This window comes from Bos javanicus, chromosome 12, assembly GCF_032452875.1.
Source record: "Bos javanicus breed banteng chromosome 12, ARS-OSU_banteng_1.0, whole genome shotgun sequence".
NCBI classification, from domain to species: domain Eukaryota; kingdom Metazoa; phylum Chordata; class Mammalia; order Artiodactyla; family Bovidae; genus Bos; species Bos javanicus.
In genome coordinates, this window is record NC_083879.1 from 49,924,411 (window position 1) to 49,951,232 (window position 26,822).

The 26,822-nt window shown below is 38.2% G+C and overlaps 1 long non-coding RNA gene across 1 annotated transcript in view; it reads right to left on the bottom strand.

The window, feature by feature from the left end:
- Positions 1-26,822, bottom strand: part of LOC133258079 (uncharacterized) — a 50,263-nt gene that overhangs the window by 19,517 nt on the left and 3,924 nt on the right. The window contains exon 2 of the long non-coding RNA XR_009739800.1: positions 26,400-26,575. This is a non-coding gene — a long non-coding RNA (uncharacterized LOC133258079). The remainder of the gene's footprint in view (positions 1-26,399; positions 26,576-26,822) is intronic.

The following is a 26,822-nucleotide window of genomic DNA, read 5'->3' on the forward strand; positions in this document are numbered from 1 at the left end:
GGATTGAATTTGACCTTTGGGAAGCAAATTGAAGAGTCACGTAAAAGTTGTGCTTTGAGTCACATTAGAGTTATGTTTATGGACAAAATCTCCAATGAGATATTTGACAATATGCATACTTATGGCTCTCAAAGGAAAGAACAGAACAGAACATATTGTCAGCTTGTTAGCAATTCTTCAGAAACAATATAGACACTTTAAGTCATTCTTGGAGGAGGGAATAGCAAGCCACTCCAGTATTCTTGCCTGGAGAACCCCTGTGGACAGAGGAGCCTGGCGCGCTACAGTCCCTGGGGTCACAGAGTCCGACACGACTGAATGACTAACATTGTCATTCCACATCTTCAAACACTAACAAAAACTCCAAGAAAACTCTCTTTAGCCTTGTGTTTTATGTATACAAATGTAATGTATTATCTATATAATGTATCAGGTCTATCAGAACAGCTTGGATAATTGCTTAACAACTATAATTTAGATAACAATGTAAATAAACAATTTTAATCCCATTATCTAACTGTCAAAATGAAAATTTAAATATTCTCTGAATTGTAAAACTCTTTTTTTGAGGCATGAGGAATTGCTCAAATGTTAAATGATACTGTGTAGTTTCAAAACACATGGATGATAATTTCAGTGAAATAAAAGGATGCCCTGTGATCAGAGAAGGAAAGCTATAATTCCTAAACCTATGTTGCTTCCCTGGTGGCTCAGTGGTAAAGAATCCTTCTGCTGAGCAGGAGACGTGGGTTCAATTCCTAGGTCAGGAAGATCCCCTGGAGAAGAAAATGGCAACCCACTACCTGGGAAATCCCATGGACAGAGGAGCATGATGGGTTACAATCCATGGGGTCGTGAGAGTCGGACACAACTTAGCAACTGAGCACAGACAGAAACCTATGTTATTCGTATTCTGAATATATAAAAAAGGAGAATGCAATTTGAACTTGAATGATAATAAAATATGTTCTGGATCATAATTTCCAATTATTATTCCCAAGACACTGACCTCACTTGAGCTTCATTTATCATTCTTGATTTTATGGCTACACTTTCCAAATATTTATAGATCCATTTAATCAACAAATATTTATTGTGCTCCTAATATATGTTTAAAGAGCTGTGCTAGTCATGGTTGGAGAAACAAGATGGCTATGCTATCCTTTATTCCTGCCATCAAAGGTCAGGTAAACCTGATATCTGTACCCGTGACTCTAAAGCAGAGTGGAAGGGAAAGATCACTGAAGTTGCAGTTACAAACCAAGGGCAGTTAGAGTGCTGGCAGAGTTACTTATGATGATACTGAAGTCACTGAGAATGTTGCCAGGGATTAGAATGAAAAGAATACAAAGTCAGGTACTAAAATCTTAGGGAAGCTAGGAATTGAAAAGGGCCTCCTCTTCATGTGTTTAGCATTTCCCTTTTTTCCTCACTGAAACGGTATATTCGTGTTCAGTATGTAACATTATATAAATATTACCTCTTTAATATAAAACTTTTGAGATTTCTTTATGGTGACTCAAAGTAGGTGAGCAGGAAGAATGAGTACGTCTTCTTCAGACGTACATAGATGCACATCGATGGCAGAGAAGACACCATGAATGATATGATGTGACGCTAAAATCTAGAAGGGCTGGTGCCTGAGAGAGAGTGACCAAAGCCACTCTCTGGGAACCAAAGAACAGTGAGTGAAGCATGAGAACTGGAAGCTGTGGTGCACATTCTGGGAGTCTGAGGACCAGCAGGCAGGCATTATTCACTCCTGAGCATCCTGGCCTCAGATGCCAATCAGGCTGAGAATAAGAGGAAAGACTCCCTGGGCAAAGAGACTGGTAAGAAGAAGTGTGTGTGTGTGTTGGGGGTCCGGGGCGGTGGACGACAATTTCTGAGACTGTGAGCTGAAGCAGGAAGTGCTCTAAGAGGCTGAATGAAGAGATGAGACTTAGGATTAAGGTACACCTCCACTTCAAGCCAATACACGAATAAGTGAAAAAGCTGCCAGGTGTACAAAAGACATTCGGGGAAGAAGGCAGGGTAAATCCAGGTGTCCTGGGGCCTGAAGTTTATATAACATGGAAGCCTTCTTGAAAGAATGCTGAGCTGTGCTCAGTTGCTTCAGTTGTATCCAACTGTCTGCCAACCCGTGGACTGTAGCCTGCCAGGTTCCTCTGTTCAGGGAATTTCCCAGGCAAGAATACTAGAGTAGACTGCCATGCCCTCCTCCAGGGGATCTTCCTAACCCGGGGATCAAACCCACGTCTCCTGCATCTCCTGCATTGCAGGCAGATTCTTTACTGCTGAGCCAATGAGAAGGTCCCTTGAAAGAACACAAAATTATAAATACAAAAAGTTAGGACTCCTCTCAGAAACTTGAAAGATATCCATGCAAACAGGGCTCTAAAGCCTAAACTTCAGTAGCTTCTAAGCTGTACTGGGGAAGGAGCTTGAAATGGATAATTTGAGAACTTCGCTGCTGCTCCTGAGACATCTACAAGTTTCTAAAATACTAAAGCAAAAATACTTCAATATTTTCTGCCTTCTGTGGCCTGAGAATCATCGTGGCCCTAAACTTTAAGTGCTATGATCATAAAGGTTGGCCATGGCGATGTGAAAAAGATGGAATTGGGAGAAGTGAATTAAGAAATATATGGAAAGTCCATCAACAGATGAATGGATAAAGAAGATGTGGTATTTATATACAATGGAATATTATTTATCCACAAAAATGAATAAAATTGGGTCATTATAGAGAGGTGGATGGACCTAGAGACTGTCATACAGAGGGGTAAGTCAGAAAGAGATAAATAAATATAATATTTTAATGCATATATGTGGAATCTAGAAAAATGGTAGAGACAAACCTATTTGCAGGGCAGGAATAGAGATGCAGACTAGAGAATGGACATACGGACACAGGGTCGAGGGAGAGGTGGGGTGAACTGTGAGATTAGGACTGATAAATATACACTGCCGTGTGTAAAACAGATAGTGGGAGCCTGCTGTACAGCCCAGGGGGCTCAGCTCAGCATTCTGTGGTGACCTAGAGAGATGGGCTGGGGGAGATTCGTGAGATGGGGGTCCAAGAGGGAGGGGATATATATACATATATATATATATATACACCCACACACACATGGCTGATTCACTTCACTGTACAGCAGAAACTGACACGACATTGTAAAGCAACTATACCCCATTAAAAAAAAATTAGAAATAAATGGCTTCTTTAAAAAAAAAAGAAAGAAAAAGAAATACATAGGAAACTCTTTGCTAAAGTGAGATAAACATACTGATTTCCCTTGCCAAATTTCAAAAGATGACTTTGGAATCAGAAAAATACAGTTATACAAACATGTATGCAAATTTGAGCATTATTTTAACATATATAAAACAGAGTATATAGAAACATGAGGGATAAAATACCACATATCAGAATAGAGTAATACTGTGTGTGGGTTGGTAATATTTTTACATTTTTTATTATAAAACACATAAGATTATATTATAGGAAAAAAGGATAATCATTATCAATTCATATATACTCATTTTAGTTCACTTGAAATGAACTCATTTTGTTCATTCTTCTAAGATTTTTAAAATTATACACTTTATCTTATGTAATTCCCTATGTCCTTTGAAATAGAGGATCTTCCTCAATGTTAAAACATATCTCTATTACTTATTCACTAACTTCTAAACTGCATCCTCCTTTCTTTGAACCTGGTCAAGCTGCATTCATGCTCTAACCATCCTTTTCATCCTTGTTGCTAACTGCTTAAGAATAGCTAATGTAGCCCTCAATTTCATTAATGGAAGCATAATGCCCAGAACACAGGTGTTAATAGCCCTTCTCTACCCTGGACTGGGCAGACCACATGTAGATCACTGTGTTCATTCCCAGAAACACATTTTATAAGGGTCATTGACAAATGGAATTACATTCATTCAAAGGAGGATTATCAGGATGGCGAATGCCAAATGAGGGACATTAAAGAAATGGAAGGTGTTTAACCTTGAAAAGAAAAGCCCTGGAATGAAATGGGGAGACATGATAGATCCCATCAATTATCTGAAGTTTTGTCATGTGGAAGAGGCATTAGGCTTGTTCCTTGCAGCTCGACCATCAGGTGGAAGTTACTGGGAACCAAGTTGCTGCTCGATTGCAGTGAACTTTCTAACAAGGAAGGCTGCCTGAAATTTTAATAAGCTTACTGTTCCCCATCCTGGAGAGTGTTCAAGCAGAGACTGGATCACCACCTGGCAGATGTGCTTAATTGGAAGGTAAGTTCAACCAGCTGGAGTTACAAAGTCAGACGTCTTCAAAGACTCAGGCTAAGTATGGGAGAGGAAGCAGACCAGAGTGTTAATATGGAATGATGGAGCATGTGGCATGCCAGAGAGTGATGCCCCCAACCGCACACCCCAGTTTATGGCTTTCACATTATTTTTGAAGCATTCAGAATACACACATAGACATACACTGTTATCCGATTATATTCAGCCTAGAGGCACTAGTTAACGGCTTTTAAACGGTGTTATTTTTGAGATGTCTTCCAAGATTAAGATCCCTACATTCTAGGATTGTGTTCAGTACTGTGCCCTAGGGATTATATGATATCTTTTTGTTAACGATCACAAATAACTTTTTGTTTATTCTAACTTGAATGAGAATTCTATCACTTCTAGGATTTTGATATTTTACATTTTTCCACGAAAACATGGACTTTTATCAGTTGGAATGTATTTCCATTTTTTTCTCATCACCACTTGAAAACCTATGGTGAATCAAGAAGGGACAGAAGCAGTCCTTATTAACAGCACTGTCTTTTATTAATAGATGCAAGTAAACAGGATCCTTTGAAACTAAGGATTTGAATTAGATTCTCCCACTGAATAATCTGTATGAGTGCATTCTTTTTCTTCGGCATTTCACAGCAATTGCCTTACCAATAAATAACACAGAAGAGTGATAAAACTATACCTACTCTTTGAATAACTTCACTGTGTTCAGATAGATGAATAAAACTCTAAATTTTATTCCAAATAGCACATTTTAAAGAAAAGTCTATTTTGACTTTTACTAAATTTTCTAAAATACAGTTAAAATGATGTTTTCGATATGTAAATAGTCAGATCATTGACAACAAATTGCATGTTTTAGAGCTACAAAATAATGTTCAAATAGAAAAGCAACCTTAAGTATACAATATACTGTACCTTGTTTAATACAGCACTATTTTGAGTCTCTGATATTTGTGGTGCCTGATCAATGCATTCATGTGTGAGATTTGATAAAAGTGATATTTTTCATAGATAATTGTGTATGCATGCTAAGTTGTTTCAGTCCTGTCCAACTCTTTGCAACCCTATGGACTGTAGCCCATCAGGCTCCTCTGTTCATGGGATTCTCCAGGCAAGAATACTGGAGTGGGTTGCCATTCCCTCCTCCAGGGGATCTTCCCAACCCAGCAATCAAACTCATGACTCCTATGCCTCCTGCATTGCCAGGCAGGTTCTTTACCACTAGAGCCACCTGGGAAGACACAGTAGATAATTAACTAACGTCTATAATTGACTACTGAAGAGGAATAAAATATTTGAGAATGAGAATAAAGCTTACGAATTTAGTTTTGGTCATTGAGTTTGAAGCCCTCTCAAAATTCCCATGTGTCTAGTCAACAAAGAGATACAGAGAAGTCTAGAACTCAAAGGAGAGGGGTGCACTAAAATAATAAATTTTGAAGTTTAGGTGCTTTTTAAAGCTAAGGGAGTTGATAAGCCCATACAGTAAGAGTAAGTCAACTGAGGAGAGAATGAAAAAACCTGGGGATCTTTACTTGTGATGTTATGAGAAGGGCGGGGGGAGGTTATAGCGGTCTGAAAAAAAATCAGAAATTGAAGAGGTTGAAGGGCTGAAACTAGCCCATGGAAAACTGTTTCATGGAGTCCAAGTTAGCCCAAGTTTCAAGAAAAAAAGAGGTGGCAACAAAGCCAAACTTCCTGGAAGAAAAATATCCCATGGGTTGAAAGAACCTTGGTGACCACGGGCAGAGAAGTTTTCAGGGAAGTGAAGAGTCTAAATCCTAATAAGAGAGCCCTGAGAAGAGGCATATGAGGCTACGGACATTTGTTATGAATTTTTCTTTACTTTGCGCTTTTTTGTTGTGCGTTATTAGCTTTTCCTTTATTTTCAAAAAGATACATATCTTTTCAACATCTTTAAATAAATGCCATATCTTCTTTCTCTGCTTGGGTTGGCTCCTTAAAGTTATACACGAGCTCATCTCTACTTCCTCAGCTCCTGCTTGCCTTTCTCTTTGGTGATATCCATCCTAAGAAATAGGGACACTAGAATAGATGCACAAACATCTTCAAAATGACAGTATTCAAGTACAAAAATTTGGGGAAAACCCAAAATGTCCCAAATGGAGAATTAAATAAATTATGGTATAGAAGACTCTTGAGAGTCCCTTGGACTGCAAGGAGATTCAACCAGTCCATTCTGAAGGAGATCAGCCCTGGGATTTCTTTGGAAGGAATGATGCTAAAGCTGAAACTCTAGTACTTTGGCCACCTCATGCGAAGAGTTGACTCATTGGAAAAGACTCTGATGCTGGGAGGGATTGGGGGCAGGAGGAGAAGGGGACGGCAGAGGATGAGATGGCTGGATGGCATCACTGCCTCAATGGACGTGAGTCTGAGTGAACTCCGGGAGTTGGTGATGGACAGGGAGGCCTGGTGTGCTGTGATTCATGGGGTCGCAAAGAGTCGGACACGACTGAGAGACTGATCTGATCTGATCTGATCTGATGGAGTATATATGTGTCAGTTGTGTCCAACTCTTTGTAACTCCACAGACTGTAGCCTGCCAGGCTCCTCTGTCCACGGGATTCTCCAGGCAAGAATACTGGAGTGGGTTGTCGTGCCCTCCTCCAGGGGATCTTCCCAAGGCAGGGATTGAAACTTGTGGCTCTTGCGTTTCTTATATGGGCAAACAGGGAGTATAAAACTTCTAAAAATGAATGAGATAGAACTGTATGTACTAATATAGAGAATTTAAACATGTTGATAAAATTTTCTAAAGCAAATTGCAGAACAATAGTGTCATATAATAATGTTTTAATACACACATGTATTTATCTACCTATATATCCACTCATTTATATATTTATGCTTTAATGAATAACAGGCACAAAAGGATACAACCCAATTGCTAACAATTTCTAATTAGCTGAATGTTTACAACACAAAGCTACTATTACCATATTTTCTATAATTTTCTTTTTCCAATAAAGCATTATACATAGTTTATATAGGTTTAATTATAATTTTATTTATTTACTCATTAGTATACTCTATCAAATTAAGACCCCTTTCTTCTATTCCTATCTTATGGAGAAATTTATCAAATGGATATTGTATTTTTATTCACATATCATTTTCTCCACTAATTCCACTCCTCAATATCATTCTTAAGTAAATATGTACAGTAGGATATATGTTCAAAAAGTATTTACTATTATCTTACTTGTAATAGCCAAAATTAAGAGAATACCCAAATAGTCACCAACAGAATAAGGGTTAAATAAATTATGGTACATGGACATGAAGTATTCAGCCATTAGAAAACAGCCTTGTCACCAAGTACATGAAAAGATGTTCAACATCACTCATCACCAGAGATGCATATCATAGTGAGACACCTGTTAGACTGGCTATTTTCAAAAAAAAGAAGAAATAACAATTATTGGCAAGGACATGGAGAAAAAGGAACTCTTGTGCACTGAATTCAGTGGGAATGGGAATCAGTGCAGCCACTATAGAAAAGAGTATGGAGATTCCTCAAAAAATTGAAAATAAAACTAGCCTATAATTCAGCAATTCCACTTCTGGGTATTTATCCAAAGGGAAAAAAAAAACCCTCCAACTTGAAAAGATATATTCACCACATTCATTGCAGCATTATTTACAATAGCCAAGATATGGAAACAAGCTAAGTGTCCACTGATGGATAAATGGATAAAGAAAACATAGTTTGTGTATATATACTATATATGGAATATTATCAGTCATAAAAAGAAGGAAATCTTGCCATTGGCAACAAAAGGGATGGCCCCTGAGGACACTATGCTACGTAAAATAAATCAGAGGAAGATAAATTCTGTATGATCTCACATCCATGTGAAATTAAAAAAAAACAAAAAACAGAAAACAAAGAAAAAAATTAAGCTCATAGATATGGAGAACAGGTAGGTGGTGGCCAAAGACAGGATGTAAAGGGTGGACAAAATGTGTCAGGGGGCCAAAAGTTACAAACTTCCAATTATAAAATGAATAAGTTAAATGGGATGTAACATACAGTATGTATTACTAACTAATATAGTTAGTAATAATGTGTTGCGTATTTGAAAGTTGCTAAGAGAATAAATCTTAAAAGTTCTCATCAGAAGGAAACAATTGTAACTATGAATGGTGTAGGATGTTAACTAGACTTATTGTGGTGATCTTTTTGCAACATATACAAATATCAATATCATTATGTTGTACACCTGAAACTAGTGTTAAATGGCAATTATCCCTTAATTAAAAAAAGAATTTTGGTTGCATTTATGGCTATGGTTTTTTCTTTTAATATTTATTCAATAATTTTTGTATATGAGTATAGTCTCTCAGACACTTATTCTTAGGATCAGAATAATTATTAGAATAATAAATGTCATTATTTATTTTGTTGTTCGAAGTTAAATTTCTTTTAACAAATGTCATATATTAATGCACGTATGTGGAATCTAGAAACATGATACAGATAAATCTAGTTCCAGGGAAGGAACAGAGATGCATGTGCAGAGAACAGAAGTGTGGACACGGGGTGGGAAGGGGTGAGTGGAATGAATTTAGAGTTTAGGTTTGACATAAATATACTGCCGCTGATGCTAAGTCGCTTCAGTCGTGTCTGACTCTTAGCGACCCCATGGACTGCAGCCTACCAGGCTCCTCCATCCATGGGATTTTCCAGGCAAGAGTACTGGAGTGCGTTGCCATTGCCTTCTCCATAAATGTACCACCATGTGTAAAATCGATAGCTAGTGAGAACCCGCTATATAGCACAGTGATGACCTAGAGTGGTGGGATAGCAGGCAGGATGGGAGTGAGGTGGAAGGGAGGTCCAAGAGGGAGGGGATATATGTATACATATGGCTGATTCCCTTCTTTTCAACAGCTGAAACTAACACAACATTGTAAAGCAATTATACTCCAATAAAAAAAAGTCACCTGGATGTGTTTATTATCCACTCCCCCCTCTACCTATAGATAGTCTCAGCTCTCGCAACCATCAGATTGTAAATTTGTGAATCTAGAAATCTATCTAGAAAACCTTTGTTTTCCTCCACAGTACCCAGTATATCATTGAACATAGTAACTGCTTATTGAATATGTGTTGATAGAGAATAAGTAGAGAGATACATAGAGACAGATGTGTCTTTCTACCACAAGGTAAAAATCATTTTAGCCAGATAACTTCCTGCCTTAATCTTACAGATCTCAGGGGGGGAATTGTTGTTAGAGAAATCAAGGGCAGTACAAGCACATTTAAGGCAAAAGAAAGACATTTTCAAGACAATCCTCAGAGGTAAAGAACTGTTTATATCAGAGCTTACTTCCCACTTAACATAAGCCTTGACTTCTTTCTTTCTACTATGTCACATCTGTGTTAAGCATTCTGACCTTTCCTATAAACTGCCTATTTACAAAGAAGAGCCTCAGATTTTAGAAAACCAAAACCCTAAAGACTAATTCTAAACCAATGTACAGTTAAAAAAAAATACACACACACGACTAACGTTTACCCAACATAAGAAGGAAACACTACAAATTTTAATTACCCTAATTAAAAAAAAACCAACTGTTATTATTGCAATAATCAATTCCAAAGCTGCATATACTAATGAGATAAACACACTACTTTGATACTCCAAAGCTCTTGACCCTAATGTACTAGAGATGTGTGATTCTCTAATTAGGATTCATACCATCGTGTGCTATTACATTTATCAGCAGAGGAACGCATTTGTAAATTCCTTCCTGTGAGCAAAATGCCAAGTGTTCAAAGGCCACATCTAAACAGTCAAAATGAAGCAGAGTATCAACTAATTATGTAACAAATTCCGACAGTGTAGACAATAATTACTGAGGCCAAAACATTCATCCCAGGCTCTGGGACAACTAAGCAATCTAAGAACTGGGCCAACTCCATACAGAAACAATACTGAATTAAGTGTATATCACTAAATCACATCAGTTGTGTCCAACTCTTTGTGACCCTATGGACTGTAGCCCACCAGGCTCCTCTGTCCATGGAATTTTCCAGGCAAGAACACTGGTATGGGTTGCCATGCCCTCCTCAGTGAATCTTCCCAACCCAGGGATTAAGCCTGAGTCTCTTATGTCTCCTCATTTGCAGGAGGGTTCTTTACCACTAGCACCATCTGGGAAGCCCATTAAGTCCATATATTAAGATAAAGTTTAACAAGAAGGATTGCTATTCATTCCAATTAATGAAACTAACCATAGACAACTGTTATGATTGAACTCAGAAAATTAACCAAGTGCAAGAAGGACATTCCAGAACCTTGAATAGGTTTGCAGCAGAGTTGGAAGAGCTAGTCGGGGGTAGGGTTGGGTCGGGGAATTTCCTCAGTAAAGTCTACTTTTCTTATTTTATACTTGAAGTCATAAGACTTGACAAGCCGCTAGCCCACAAAGCTCTTCTTAATTTTCTAATATTAATATGAGTTGAAACAGGCTGCCTGCTCTCACACAGGGTCAAAGCTACAGTGTGCATTTGTACATGGACAGCTTCTATAAATACTATATTCCCTTTGCTTACTTTTGGAAACACACTACCTGATCCCCAATTAACACAATGATTTACGTAAAATGTTGTTGTTCAGTTGCTAAGTCGTGTCTGAGTCTTTGCAACCCCGTAGACTGCAGCACGCCAGACTCCCTTGTCCTCCACTATATCCCACAGGAGTTTGCTCAAATTTATGTCTGCTGAGTTGGTGATGCTATCTAACCATGTCATCCTCTGCCGCTGCCTTCTTTTGCCTTCAATCTTCCCCAGCATCCGAGTCTTTTCCAAGGAGTCGGAAAGTGTATGTAAAAGGAAAGCCCCCATTTCTTTGTTTCCGTGTCGTCCATCTGCAGTGTTTCCAGGCAGGGCCACATTTAAAGCAATACCTGGCAAGTATGTCTGTTGGAAATGAACCACACGTGCGCACGCACACACACACACACATACACACACACAGAGGAAACCACCATTGTTCTCTTTTCCACAAGTTTGCAGGTATTCCACATGGAGAGGAAAAGACTCCAACTTCTTACACTTCCAGCGCTAACACCTCTTGCTCCTCTGCCTGCAGTTATTTCAAAGCAGAGTTTCATCAGGCAGCTGGGGCTCATCAGAGCAGAGACCTCAGTCATTCAGGGAGGTGCTCCCTCTTTGCCTCAGAAAAGCTTCAGGGATGAAAGGGGTCCTGATCACTGTTGCTTGAGATTCCGGTTTGTTACAGTGAGCAGTAGAAATGACACGATTTGTTTGGGGAAGCTGGCAGCGGTGGCGACATGGGGACTGCATGGTGGTGAGCCAATTAACTGGCTCCCCTACCCCCTGGGACAGTGGGCAAGGAGGATGCCATCTCTCAGTTGAGACCATGCCCCTCTGTCCCATTGTCATCGCTTTTGAAGACTTCTATTTCAAAGGGTTCTTTAGAGATAGAGAAAAATCTGCCTATGGCTACTGAATGTGACATTAGTTTTGTCTGCAAATGACTTGATCAAATTATATTAGGTAACATTTATTTCACTATTAATTTACATGGGTTAGGCCAGGTTGGTTAAGATGTTCTGTCTCTGTTTTCCCAGTGTTAAATCAAATTGAACAGGAGCAACTGGAGGACACTATATTCCTTTTCCTATTTCCAATTACTCTTTACCGAAGAGCAATCTTTTCTCTACCCTGGTACTTTACTGCCATTTATTTATTACTGTATATGTATTAGAGGTAAAGAGTTGATCTTGTGATATTTGAGATTACACTTTAAATGGAAATAAAATTTTCACTTGGCATAAGCTATGGGCTTATGGGCTATAGTTATAAGTACAAACCTCAAAGGTCCACTGCATTATAGTTTTGAATCTGAAGGTATTATAATGACTATTTTGACACAGAATAGATTTTTATATCTGCCTAAGAAAGGGTAGAAATTTAATATGTTCATTTCATTAAAAGATAAGATTTTTTTTAATGTAAGAAATGGTTGATAATACTAACTAGAATTATACCACTAGAAAAACACACTAAGAGATCAATGATAGGAGATCAGAAAAGAAAGATGTAGCATCAATTTAATAGTAAAAGATGATTTAATCATAGGAAACCCTAAGAAAACATTAAAATATATTTATGTAATGTCTTTGGACATGAAAACTGCAACTATTACTAATCCAGGTGGTAACTTTGACCAAGAGTCTAGGTCTTCCCTCTGTTGGGGGACATCATGCCGTGTCACCCAGGAAGGAAAAATAAATGAGTGAAAGTGGACCTGTGACAAGTCATGGAAAGCAAGTCTGTAAAGAGCTATAGCAATGGTGGTATGAATTGTTATCAATTAATTTTAAATTATTTTTAATTATTATTATTTTTTTCTAAAGAAGATTAATATTTAGATCTATATGAGAGACCTCTTATTTTTCAAACATTGAAAATGAATGCTTTCTCCCAAATTTTCTGGCAAAATGAAACAAGGTTTGGATTAGACCTTCAGGCAGCGAGTTTCTCTCTCAGGCTTAGGATTCTACAGGAGTAAGATTTTTGTTTTAAAAATATTTGGAAACAGTTAAAATAGGTTTAAATCATAGTTCTATGATGTTCAAAGGTGCTGCTTATACTTGTCATTCTAAGCCTTTACAATTAAGTGACATTTTAAAGATATAAAAACATTTTTTGCAGAACGGTGAAGGTGGAATCAGGAGTGTAAAAAGAAAAAAAAAATTACCCTTGAATGACAATCTGGTGAACAAATAAAAACATTTCTTGAAGAGATTATTAATGCAGGTCTAGGAGAAGGAAATGACAACCCACTCCAGTATTCTTGCCTAGAGAATCCCAGGGACAGAGGAGCCTGGTGGGCTGCCATTTATGAGGTGGCACAGAAGCGGACACGACTGAAGCGACTTAGCAGCAGCAGCAGGTCAAAATGAGAGGTATGTATACCACTGACGTAATCTTGGCACATTTTTATAAACCAACGAAGCAACATACTTATATAAAGTGTAAAACTACAGTATAAAACTATGTACCATATGTGATATGGCTGCCACCTTTTAGAATCCAAGTTGATCTTCAAGGATCTCTAGAGGGTCATGAAATTCACCTTTTTTTGTAATTGGAGTATAATTGCTTTACAATATTGTGTTAGTTTCTGCTGTTCCACAAAGTGAATCAACTGTAAGTATACATATATCCCTCCCTCTTGAACCTTCTTCCCACTCCCCCTACTTCTCTAGATCATCACAGAGCACTGAGCTGAGCTCCCTGTGCTATACAACAGCTTCCCACTAGCTCTTTTACACATGGGCGTGTATATATGTCAATGCTGATTAGACCTCTTGCAGCTTCTATCCAACCCCCCTTTCTTTTATTCTGTGCTTCACAGTGAACACATACACTATCTTGGCACGATGTTCTTTGACTCAACTCCAATCTTTTCCATGATATAAAACTTCAGAAAAGCTTTCACATCAGTGACTTCCACTCAAATATAAGAGCTCTTTACAGTCTACTAGAAATTGTAGAATGCATGCCCCTGTGATATGTTTTATCCATTACCATTTAATTTCAAAATGGCTGAGTGAAATAGAATTGTGGTTGTACCTTTTAAAACTACTCTACACATTGGGAAGTCTATAATCTCCTTTAAAGGTAATTATAGCTTTCACAATCTGAAACTTTTACCATAATTATTCTCCCTGCTTATCAACTTAACTGCCCTCATATCAGTTCAGTTCAGTTCAGTTCAGTCACTCAGTCGTGTCCGACTCTTTGCGACCCCATGAATCACAGCATGCCTCCCTGTCCATCACTAACTCCCAGAATTTACTCAAACTCATGTCCATCGAGTCAGTGATGCCATCCAGCCGTCTCATCCTCTGTCGTCCCCTTCTCCTCCTGCCCCCAATCCCTCCCAGTATCACAGTCTTTTCCAATGAGTCAACTCTTCGCATGAGGTGGCCAAAGTATTGGAGTTTCAGCTTTAGCATCATTCCTTCCAAAGAAATCCCAGGGCTGATCTCCTGTAGAATGGACTGGTTGGATCTCCTTGCAGTCCAAGGGACTCTCAAGAGTCTTCTCCAACACCACAGTTCAAAAGCATCAATTCTTTGGCACTCAGCTTTCTTCACAGTCCAACTCTTACATCCATACATGACCACAGGAAAAACCATAGCCTTGACTAGATGGACCTTTGTTGGCAAAGTAATATCTCTGCTTTTTAATATGCTATCTAGGTTGGTCATAACTCTCCTTCCAAGAAGTAAGCATCTTTTAATTTCATGGCTACAATCACCATCTGCAGTGATTTTGGAACCCCAAAATAACTTGCTTTATATTATTTACATTGACTTTTAGTCACTTCATTCTTACTACATTTTAAGAGGTCGTTTGCTTTGCACATTCACTTAAAGCTACCTTTGAGTTCTTTATGTGTCAAGTATGCTACACTTATTCTAGCCACATAGTATCTCTTTGGAAAAAGATGAGGGTGAAGTTGATAAGTAAATGTGCAAATAATTTTAAAAAATTAACATTTTTGAACTTTTTTGAATTGAATAGTGTCCTCCTGCTCCAAATCACATGTTGAGTCCTAACCCCCAGTCACTTCAAATAAGTGATCTTATTTGAATACAGGATCATTACAGAGGTGATAAATTAAAATAAGATCATTAGCATGGTTCTAATCTGCTTGGTGTCCTCATAAAAAGGAGAAACTGGACAGAAATACATAGAGTGAAGATAATGTGAAAAGACACACAGAGAAGAAGGGCCTCTATAAGCTAAGGAAAAAGGACTGGAACAAACCTTTCCCCCACAACTTCAGAAGAAACCAACCCTGCCAACACCTTGATTTTGGACTTCTAGACTCTAGAACCATGAAACGATAAAACTGTTGCTTAAGCCACCCAGTCTGTGGCACTGTATCACTGTATGACAACCCACTCCAGTATTGGTGCCTTTAAACATCCCATAGACTGAAGAGTCTGGCAGGCTACTGTCCATGGGGTCGCAAAGAGTCAGACACAACTGAGCACCTAGCACCAGAGTATACTAGATCTACTATTCCAACGTCAGAAAGAGGCAGAATAGTAATGATCAAGGAAGGCAACAACAGTCACACTCTCAGAGTATACTCATAAGTTATATGGTGTGTATGTGTTAGTCACTCAGTCGTGTCTAACTCTTTGTGACTCCATGGACTGTAGCTGTCCAGGCTCCTCTGTCCATGAAATTCTCCAGGCAAAAATACTGTAATGGGTTGCCATTTCTTTCTCCAGGGGATCTTCCCAATCCAGAGATGGAACCGGGGTCTCCTGCATTGCAGGCAGATTCCTTACTGAGTGACCAGGGAAGTCCTGAGTTGCATGGCCCAGGTCTAAAATGTCAAAGGGGCATTACATTGTATAGAAAAGTGCCTCTACCTTGTACCTGGAAATTACCAAACCTTAGTAAAGAAGGATGCTCAGATGGTATAATGTTAGTCTCTAGGGAGAAAAATGAGGTAATTCTATTTTTAAAAAATATTTTCTCTGTATATTTCAAGGTTTATAACTCCCAAAGAGATTCGCATGCATCCCTGTTTGAACCAGATTCATTATGTTTGGAACAAAAAACAGAGCAATGTGTCCTGCAGGTGCAATGTTTTTTCAAGCAAATCCATTAGTCCACCAGGAGTTGCCCATTAAACGTGTGTCTTTTTACAACCAGCTGGATCACTTCCTATTACTCATAACAGGGTTATTTACAAATGAGACACTGAAGGTATAACAACGTCTACCACAGCCAAGGCACCTTCTGTTCTATTAAGAATATATAAAAGTAAGCAACAGAAAGAAAACACATTTCCTGCCAGTTAACGAGATGCTAGTTAAGAGCCTGAGGCAAAGCCCAGGGCCCTTAAACTAGCCAGTCATTAACTGCTAGGAAATGCCTACAGAGAAGTCACCCGTGGTGATGGTGAGAGAGCAGACGGACCCAGGACAAACATTCACAGCTGCGTGATGGGGAAGCTGAAGATCTCAAGAGGACAAATGCAGAAGGACCCAAGGAGCCTTTTTGTCTTAGTTTTCATCCAAAACCAGTTCCATTATACTGCAGCTTTTTCACGGAGGGAAAATCACTCCATCACCTTATGGTGGGAGGCATCTTTTTCCTCCTCCTTGCTTCATATGTTTGTTTTTCCAAGATTTTACTTCCTCCTTTTCAGTGTAATGACAAATTTTCATGTATAAGATCTGACTACAGATCTGGACCCAAACATTAGGAATTTCAATAAAAGAATTTGTAATGAATGTCTGCTCCCTTCTATGATTCATTTTGGTTATAAATTATATTCAGGGCTACTTTGTTCTGACCAAGAATCAAAATGAAACCCAACTACCATATAGTACCTAGGTTAGGCTAATCTTAAATCAGCAGTAAATTTACTCCCTGGAAGCATTCACAGCATGCCATTCCTACTTGATTAAAGATTTTTGAAAGATCAATTTTTGTTTGAAACAGCCTTATGCCTGGAGCTGCTTATGTGATATACTGCTCCTGGCTTTTGTTTCCAAAATGTCAGCAGATGGAGAAACTGAAATGAAATAGGAGGATCTGCAAGGGTCCAGAAAAAGAAATTAAAAGTTATCTCCTACTGCTTCATGTCCCAAATTCATTCACCACCCCCATCCCTAGTCTTATATCCATAATACTTTGCTTCTCCTTGCCCACTAAAACACAGGGCTTTCAAAGATCTTTAGAAATCCCAGAAATTATCAACTGACATCAAAAGTAGGAGGGTGCAATGCAGATAGTTTCCACAGATTAAACTAAAGAGAAGTAGGGGAGTTTGACATCATTTACCCTACAGAACCCCATTCCAAATGCAACGTGTATCTTTATCCAGATATACTGCTTTTGGTATCAACAAGGGACATATTTTTATAATCTTTCAAGATCTCATGCTCAGTCTTTCCAAGATCAACACAAGCAATTAAGCATTGTGCCAAACTTGCATAAAAACTAGTGTTAGCAGTGACCACCCCTTAAGAATACAGTTTGGTAACCATTTGTTTACACTTAATATTTCACTTGGCACAAGTCAGTCAACTGCAAGGAAGCTAGTAAATGAAATGTTCTCTACCTTAGTCACATATTATATATCCAAGCATGTAGTCTCCACCAACCTGGGCATTGTTTGACTAATTTTGTGAGATAATTACTCATGCAAACTATTTAACAGAGAAGAAAAAAGGAGGTGACTTTGTCAGAATATCCCTTCTTAACTAAATATTGAATATGTCCTATTGCCATGAAAAGCTTACTGCTGTCGTAGAGAGAAATTAAGGGGAAATGCATTTGAGATGCTGTCTAAGTGCAGGCTCTTTCAGGCTGAGGGATTTCATTAGGGACCCTCATTCTGGCCCTGAACTTGGGCAGGGTAGAAGATAGGGATGGCAGTCCTCACTCTGCTTAATAAAAGTCAAAGTAAAAGTGAAGTCACTCAGTCATGTCCAACTCTTTGCAACCGCATGGACTGTAGCCTACCAGGCTCCTTTGTCCATGGGATTTTCCAGGCAATAGTACTGGAGTGGATTGCCATTTCCTTTTCCAGGGTATCTTCCCGACCCAGGGATTGAACCCAGGTCTCCCGCATTGGAGGCAGACGCTTTACCATCTGAGCCACCAGGGAAGTCCGTCTGCTTAATAAAGTGGCAATTAAAATATAAAAATGACCTGGAGAAAACCATAATTCAAAAAGCTACATGCACCCCAGTGTTGACTATAGCACTATTTGCAATACCCAGGACATAGAAGCAATGTGAATGTCCACTGACAGAAGAATGGATAAAGAAGATGTAGTACATACACATAACGGAATATTACTCACCCATAAAAGGGAATGATACTGTGTCATTTGCAGAGACATGGACGGACCTAGTCTGTCATACAGAGTGAAGTAAGTCAGAAAGAGAAAAACAAATATCATATACTAACACATATATGTGGAACCTAGAAAAAATGGCATAGATGATCTTATTTGCAAAGCAGAAATAGAGGCAGATGTAGAGAAAAAATGTGTGGATACCCAAGGGGAAGGGGGAAGTGGGATGAATTAGGAGACTGTGATCAACATATATACACTATTGATACTGTTTAAAATAGATAACTAATGAGAACCTACTAAATAGCACAGGGAACTCTACTCAATCCTCTGTGGTGACCTAAATGGGAAGGAAATCCAAAAAAGAGGGGATATATATACATATACTGATTCAGTTTATTGTACAGCAGAACCTAACACAACATTGTAAAGCAACTAAACTCCAATAAAAATTAATAAAAAAATTAAAAGATAAAATAACAAACAAAAATAAATGTATCAAAATAGCATGCTGCAAAGCTTACTTATAAATTGTAACATATCAAATTTCCCAAATTAAAAAAAAAAATTTAAAGGAAGGGGTAAAGCTAAAGAGAAAAAAAAAAAAAAGATGAAAGAGGAAGCAGAAGAGCTATGTTTTACTTAAAATTTCCCTCTGGGAGGATTTAAAAGATAACATTTCTCCCTTCTCCAACATCTCATCAAATTCCACATCATAATCTGGTTCAGACAACTTCATTTTCCTGGTTTCCTGGGAATGCAAAAGCAGTTATTGCTATAAATGGTCATTGACTGTTTTAGTATGTGTTATGACAGTAAGGAGCTTGACGTTGGATACAAATATTGCCAGTAACAGTTTTATGATATTTTGCAATCAGTGCCTCATTGTTAGCTAATTATTCAAGGACAGAGGGTTATAAACGACCAGTTTATGACAGCAGGAAAGGTCACCCAAATTGGAAAGAATTGGGTTTCCCCAAATTGCTATGTGTTTCTTGGCATGCTGATTCATACCATATAAATTTATATAAACTGAAAAGCAAAGACATTACTTTGCCAACAAAGGTCCGTCTAGTCAAGGCTATGGTTTTTCCTGCGGTCATGTATGGATGTGAGAGTTGGACTGTGAAGAAGACTGAGTGCCGAAGAATTAACGCTTTTGAACTGTAGTGTTGGAGAAGACTCTTGAGAGTCCCTTGGACTGCAAGGAGATCCAACCAGTCCATTCTACAGGAGATCAGCCCTGGGATTTCTTTGGAAGGAATGATGCTAAAGCTGAAACTCCAGTACTTTGGCCACCTCATGCGAAGAGTTGACTCATTGGAAAAGACTTTGATGCTGGGAGGGATTGGGGGCAGGAGGAAGAGGGGATGACAGAGGATGAGATGGCTGGATGGCATCACTGACTCGATGGACGTGAGTCTGAGTGAACTCTGGGAGTTGGTGATGGACAGGGAGGCCTGGCATGCTGCGATTCATGGGGTCACAAAGAGTCGGACACAACTGAGCAATCGAACTGAGCTGAGGCTTCCCTGGCGGCTTAGATGGTAAAAAGAATCCACCTGCACCGCAGAAGACCTGGGTTCAATTCTTGGGTGGGAAGATCCCCTGGAGAAGGGAATGGCAACCCACTCCAGTATTCTTGCCTGGAGAATTCCAAGGACAGAGGAGCCTGGCAGGCTACAGTCCCTGGTGTCACAAAGAGTCAGATACAACTGAGCAACTAACACACATACAAGACTAATTCAAATTCCCCAACAAGTTAAGCAAGACATGTTATTCTTCTTATCTCTGCTCTCAATCACCATTCTGGAAAAGAAAATAGTTTTTTTCATGCCATTCCATCAGCATTTACGTATTTAAAACAAAAAGCATATCGTTAGCAATCAAATGGCCCTGAGTTGTTATTTAATCACTAAGTCACGTCCAGCTCTTTTGTGACCCTGTGGACTGCAGCCTATCCAGGCTCCTTCCTCTGTCCATGGGATTTCCCAGGCAAGAATACTAAAGTGGGTTGCCATTTCCTTCTCCAGGGCATCTCCGTGACCCATGGATCGAATTTACTTCTCCTACCCTGGCAGGCAGGTTTTTTACCAGTGAGCCACCAGGGAACTCCCAAATGGAATTGTATTTACATGACAGTTTAAAGTCATTACTTAAATTTCCAGTGCTTGTTTATGTTTGCAACTGGAAAACACTAGACTTTCCATTTTGCATATAGGGAAAAAAATACTTTTATATGGTAAGTAATTATTTAAAATAATCAATTCCTTAGTCCAGAACGAAGATTCTTCAACTGCTCTTTTCTAATTCTACCCTCACAGACTCAGTTTCCAAAAAAATATTGTTCTTCATCTTAACATTTGCCTCTACTCCTTTCACAAACTGAGTTGGATTTGGAAATACAGATATAGTTTACATGTAAAATGGAGGTAAGTTATTCGATCTAAAATTCAGATCTTTGCGACAGCCTGCCACGAGTCTATCAATCAATATAACTGAGCCTGCAGTACTACAATTTGTTTATTTCCTGTCATTATACAAGTTAGCAAACACCTTCCCTTCAGATTGCTGCTTGTTGACATTTACAAAGGCATGTAAAGCTTGGTCTTATGTAATTCTAGGACTTTTCTGTACAATGGCTTTAGAAAATATCTAAAACTTTTCTGGGTTTGCTGAGCGAGTATGCTGAACGACAGCTTCAGTGTCCTAAAACATCAGCCCAATTGCCTTCAAGGTATCCTTTTTAAAAATATTTTACTGAGTTATAAGAACTTTCATAATCATGGATAGATATCTCCATATCCTAAGAATTTACAAATATCAATAAAATGTTTCTCTTGTATTTTGACCTAAAAAAAAAGAATCTATAGTTAATTTCTCATGACATGCCCTTTGCGTGCCTTTCTTTAAATGATGGCCTAGCCACAAAAGGAAGATAGATTCTTGAGGAGTTTGGTGACTTAAAGTCTGGTGACTTTAAATGATGGCCTAAACAAAAGGAAGATAGATTCTTGAGGAGTCTGGTGACTTAATTTGCACTTATACAAAATAGCAAGACAGAAAGTTGTTTAAAAACTTACAGGGAGGTTATAGGGATTTATAGGGAGAGGAATAATTTACATGGAAAAGAATAACTTAGTGAAATTTTTAGAACTGGATGTATACAATGTTTTAAGAAACAGCTACAAAAAGTAAGTAAAGCATGATTCCCATTTTAACATGTTTAAAAATGTAGATATAACAAATATATCTATTTGAATATCTGTTGACACATATGTATGTGCATAGCTTCATAGATGGGAGTTTATTCACAGAAATCACCATAGAAATTCTCTCCATGTGGTTAGATTTATGGGCATTTTAAGTTTCCTTCTTTACACTTTAGTCTTCACATTTTTATATAATGATAGGTATTACCTATACAGTCGGAAGAATATCTTTAAACATAGAGAATAGATGTATAATCAACCATAAAATTCTATGATTAGAAGGGCTGTGTCTTTAAATGCTTTAGAAGGAAATGTTAAGTTAAAAACTTACTAGAAGAGTAGTATTACAAATTCAAGACTCTGAAAATAATTTACTGGCAAAGTAAATGAGTAAGTCGCATTTTCCTACTGAAAGTGAATCAGGTACTAAAGACATACAATCATTAAGGAGAGAGCAAAGCAAAGGAAGAGATTTTTTAGACCAGGAGGTTTAACAGTAATATTTTCATCGTCTCTTCTCTTGGATTGTATTTTAGCTAATTGCAGGGTTTAGTTTGCTTGGACTCAGTAAGTGGATTCATAATTACATTATTTAGTTTTAACAAAGCTAAAGGAAGATAACTTATACAATATAGACAGATATATTTAAAAGATTCTTGCAAAGAAACTACAGATTGCAGCTAATACTACTCATCCAAGCTCAAGCCAATATTTAAATGGTAGTGCTGACATCTCAGACTTTTTATACAAGATCTTCATTATTCCTTAGAAGCAATATCTGATAATTCAAAATAATCAAGATGAGTATTTGCAATATGTGTGTGTGTGTGCATGTGTGTGTGTATGATAATAAATTAATCTCAATTTAAGTGCATTCTGCACCTTAAGATATTAGTGACCATATAAAGCCATCACATTAGCAACATACAAGCAAATAAACAACAAAAATATAAGCATCCCTCAAAATCATCATGTTCTAAGTCATGTCATATGCAGTATTGCATTTTATCAAATTTCTTTTTTTTTTTATTTAATAAAAAAAATTATACATCAAATTTCTCTATTAAAACTTATGCTAAGTATTTAGGAGTCTCTTGAGGTTTTCATTGGAGAAGGGAATGGCAACCCACTCCAGTATTCTTGCCTGGAGAATCCCATGGACAGAGAGCCTGGTGGGCTACAGTCCATAGGGTCACAAAGAGTCAGACCAGACTGAGTGACTTTCACTCACTCACTGAGGCTTTCATTATGAAAAGCAAGTGTCATAACCAATGAGGAAACTTTCCTTCTCACAGAAGTAAAAAATGGACTGCAGCAATGCACCGAAAACAACAGAGGCACAATCTAAAGCCATATTTTAAAAGCAAACGCTGCTGAGAAAAAATACTGCCAAAGACTGGAGAAAACAAATCATCCGTGTGGGGGTCTTGTTCTTTTGGATGAAACTGTGGATTATGGTTTGTCTCAGCTTATGGTATTTGCTATGTGCTGTTTCAGTGATGAAAAGTACAAAGAACTACTTTTTGTGAGCTACTGAAAATAGTTGCCTGTGACAGGAATAGATAAGGGAATCTGCATTAAGAACTCAGAGATAGCCCCACTTGTGAAATGCATTCATTGCATCATTTACAGGCAAGTTATTACAGCAAAGGATTGAAGCAAATAAAATGAACAAACTGCTACAAGATGTCAGTTAGTTCCCCTGTTGCATAACCCTGCTGCTGCTGCTGCTAAGTCGCTTCAGTCGTGTTCGACTCTGTGCGACCCCATAGACGGCAGCCCACCAGGCTCCACCGTCCCTGGGATTCTCCAGGCAAGAACATTGGAGTGGGTTGCCATTTCCTTCTCCAATGCATGAAAGTGAAAAGTGAAAGCGAAGTCGCTCAGTCGTGTCCGACTCTTAGCGACCCCGTGGACTGCAGCCTACCAGGCTCCTCCATCCATGGGATTTTCCAGGCAAGAGGACTGGAGTGGGTTGCCATTGCCTTCTCCATAACCCTAATCAACCTATAATAAAATATGACTAAACTTGAAACTGGGCAATGGTGGAGCCCTTGCTTTAGGTTCTGGCCCCAGTTTTGTATCAACAAAGGAGTTTTTAAAATATGGAGAAATACTTATGATAATTAATGGCACGGGGAGTGAATACATACAAGTCTTTTGGAGCATCCAGAGATTCACTGGATCTCTCGCAGCAAAGTACTTAAAAAAGTTATCATTTAAAGCATGAGTTGAGTAATTTTCTTCTACAAAAGACACAAGTGTCAACTTTGCTGATCTTTAAATCTGTTCAATAATAATTATAAGTAATGTTTACCCTGAAAATATTTATGAAAAAATGTACACACCTAAACGGTACTTTGGGGTTTAAAATGAGGATGACATTTTTAACAAGTCACAAATATTTGTTTTTTAAGAAAATTCACACTATGGAAAAAGAATTTTAAATTGATGTTTAAAAATATTTCCAACTTTATGGGATTTTTGCCATTGAAAGTGATATAAATAAGCCAATTAAAAATAAATAAAATTTTTAAAAATTATAAAAAAATCTTTTATATTTGGACAACTAAAATAGGCCTTTCTAATTTGTTTTTAGAACTTCCAAGTAAAGAGTTTCAATAGAGTATGAATTTACTAGTTAATATCATTAAAATGTAGTACCTATTGTGCTTAATATTAGGAGAAATTCACATTTAGCCACCTTATTTTCAACAAATGCTTTGGAAAATTGGGGATGAGATAGAAAAACATTTTACTATTTGATAAGCAGACCCATTTCGATGTATGTATATTTCTGAAATAAGTTTTTCAGCTGTAATGGCCTTAAAATCTAGTATCAAAGCAAGCATCATCTAGAACCAGGTCTTTTTTAAATTAATTAATTAATTTTAATTGGAGGATAATTACTTTACAATTGTTGTAATGGTTTTTGCCATAATCAACGTAAATCAGCTACAGGTATAGTTACTGTATCATGAAGTGCCAAACAGAGATTTGTTTAAAGCCTAGTTAGTTATAAATTTTCCAGTTTTAGCTAATTTTGGGGATTAGCACAATAGTATTTTAACAGTGTTAAAGATAAAAAATGTAATTAATATTTATTTCAGTTCTGATTCTTTTGAAATTTCTATGTCATTATATTTTCTACTTTTAATAATATTAGTTCAATAGTATAAGTAACAAATTATGAATATACATGCATATATTTATTGAGAGTTTGATATTAAAATTTACCTGATAAGTTATGTAATTTTCAAAATCTAATCCATTAGCCCACACTATAGAGATATGAAAAGCACTTAAATTCAGTAAGAGGACATTTAAAGAAAAGTTCTATTCCATAAGTAAGCACATCTGAATCAATGTATTTGTGATGTGGATTAGGTCACAAGGTAAGGAGATATTTTCCCAAGCAAAATATTTTCCCCTTTAATTGCGTTGTGCCTGTTTGATGCAAATTGCTTTTGCTGTTGTCAAGGTTCCTAGGACCTCACTGTTCTCGCGGTACAGCAGAGCATCAGAAAGGAGTGCACATTTCAGAAACAGATCATTTCCCCAGATGAGACAGTGATCCCCAGAGAAAACAAGACCTTTATTTTCTCAAGCCTCAGATAGTTCATACTTCTGTTTAAATACCAACACTCTATAAAAATCACAGTCATTTATCTTACAATTCAAGAACTCTCCACAATTGCCATAGAGCAGCTTTATTACAGAAAAAAAATGGGAAGTAAATTTCTTTACTATCCCAAAACAGATAATGGAATTCATATCTTTCGCCTTGTCTTAGTTATTTATCTGTGACTTCCTGGTAAATACTCTGTACTTCATGTGGGCATCCTACCAGGTACACAAAGCAATCATTTAACTTGGGAATGGGAGATTATTTGTTTTCCATTTGTTTTGCCAACAGCTATAAATACATTTTAAAGTCACAGTTAACCATCATTAAGATCAATCACATCATTTTCAAAGCATTAAAATCTCATTCCATATATATGTGACAGTGTTAGTTGATCAATTGTGTCTGACTCTTTGTGACCCAATGGACTGTAACCTGCCAGGCTCCTCTGTTCATGGAATTCTCCAGGCAAGAATACTGAAGTGGGTAGCTATTCCCTTCTCCAGGGAACCTTCCCAATCCAGGAACTGAATCCAGGTCTCCTAAAAAGCAGGTGGATTCTTTGCTGTCTGAGTGACCAGGAAAGTCCAAGAATACTGGAGTGGGTAGCCGTTCCCTTCTCCAAGGGATCTTCCTGACCCAGGGATTGAACCAGGGTCTCCTGCATTGCAAGAAGATTCCTTACCCTCTGAACTACCAGGGAAGCCCTGATATGTATGTATATACACTTTTAAGTCTGGTCTCTCAGCAAAGAGCACAGACCCCAGAAAAAATGAGTCATGCAGATCCCATCTACAGAAACAGAATTAAAAATTGTACAGGTATAGACCAATACAAGATGGTGGAGTGGAAGGACATGTGCTCATCTTCTCCTGCGAGAACTCCAAAATTGAAACTTGCTGCTGAACAACTATCTACAGGAGAATGTTGGATCCCACCAAAAAAAGATACCCCACATCCAAGGGCAAAAGAGAAGCCCCAGCAAAAAGGTAGGAGGGGCAAAATCAAATTTAGAATCAAACCCCAGACCCATCAGAATGTTCAAGGGCTCAAACAAAACCTTGTGCACACCAGGAGACCCCACAGAGCCTGAGTCAGACCTGCCTTAGAGTGTGTGAGTGTCTCCTGCAGAGGTACAGTTCAGCATTGGCCTGCCACAGGGACAGGGGCTCTGGGTGCAGCAGACCTGGGTGTGGCATAAGCCCTTTTGGAGGAGGTCACCATTAACCCCACCACAGAGCTGTCAGAATTTACCCATGGCTGGGGAAACCAATTCTTGAAGGCACAAACAAAACCTTGTGTGCACTAGGACCCTGGAGAAAGGAGCAGTGACCCTACAAGAGATTGACACAGACTTACCTTTGAGTGCCCAGGAGTATCCGGGGAAGGGATGGGTTGGTGGTGGCCTGCTCCTAAGTTGGGGGGGGCACTGAGTGTGGCTGTGCATGCACAGGACCTTTTGAAGGAGGTCGCCATTATCTCCATTACCTCCACCATAGATTTTGTCTCAGGTCAAACAGAGAGGGAACACAGCCCTGCCAATCAACAGAAAATTGGATTAAAGATTATTGAGCATAACCCACCCATTAGAACAAGACCCAGTTTCCCCCAAGTCAGTCTCTCCCATCAGGAAGATTCCATAAGCTGTTTATACTTATCCCTCAGAGGGCAGACAGAATGAAAACCATAATCACAGAAAACTAATCAAACTGATCACATGGACCACAGCCTTGTCTAACTCAAAGAAACCATGAACAATGCCACATAGGGATACCCAAGACA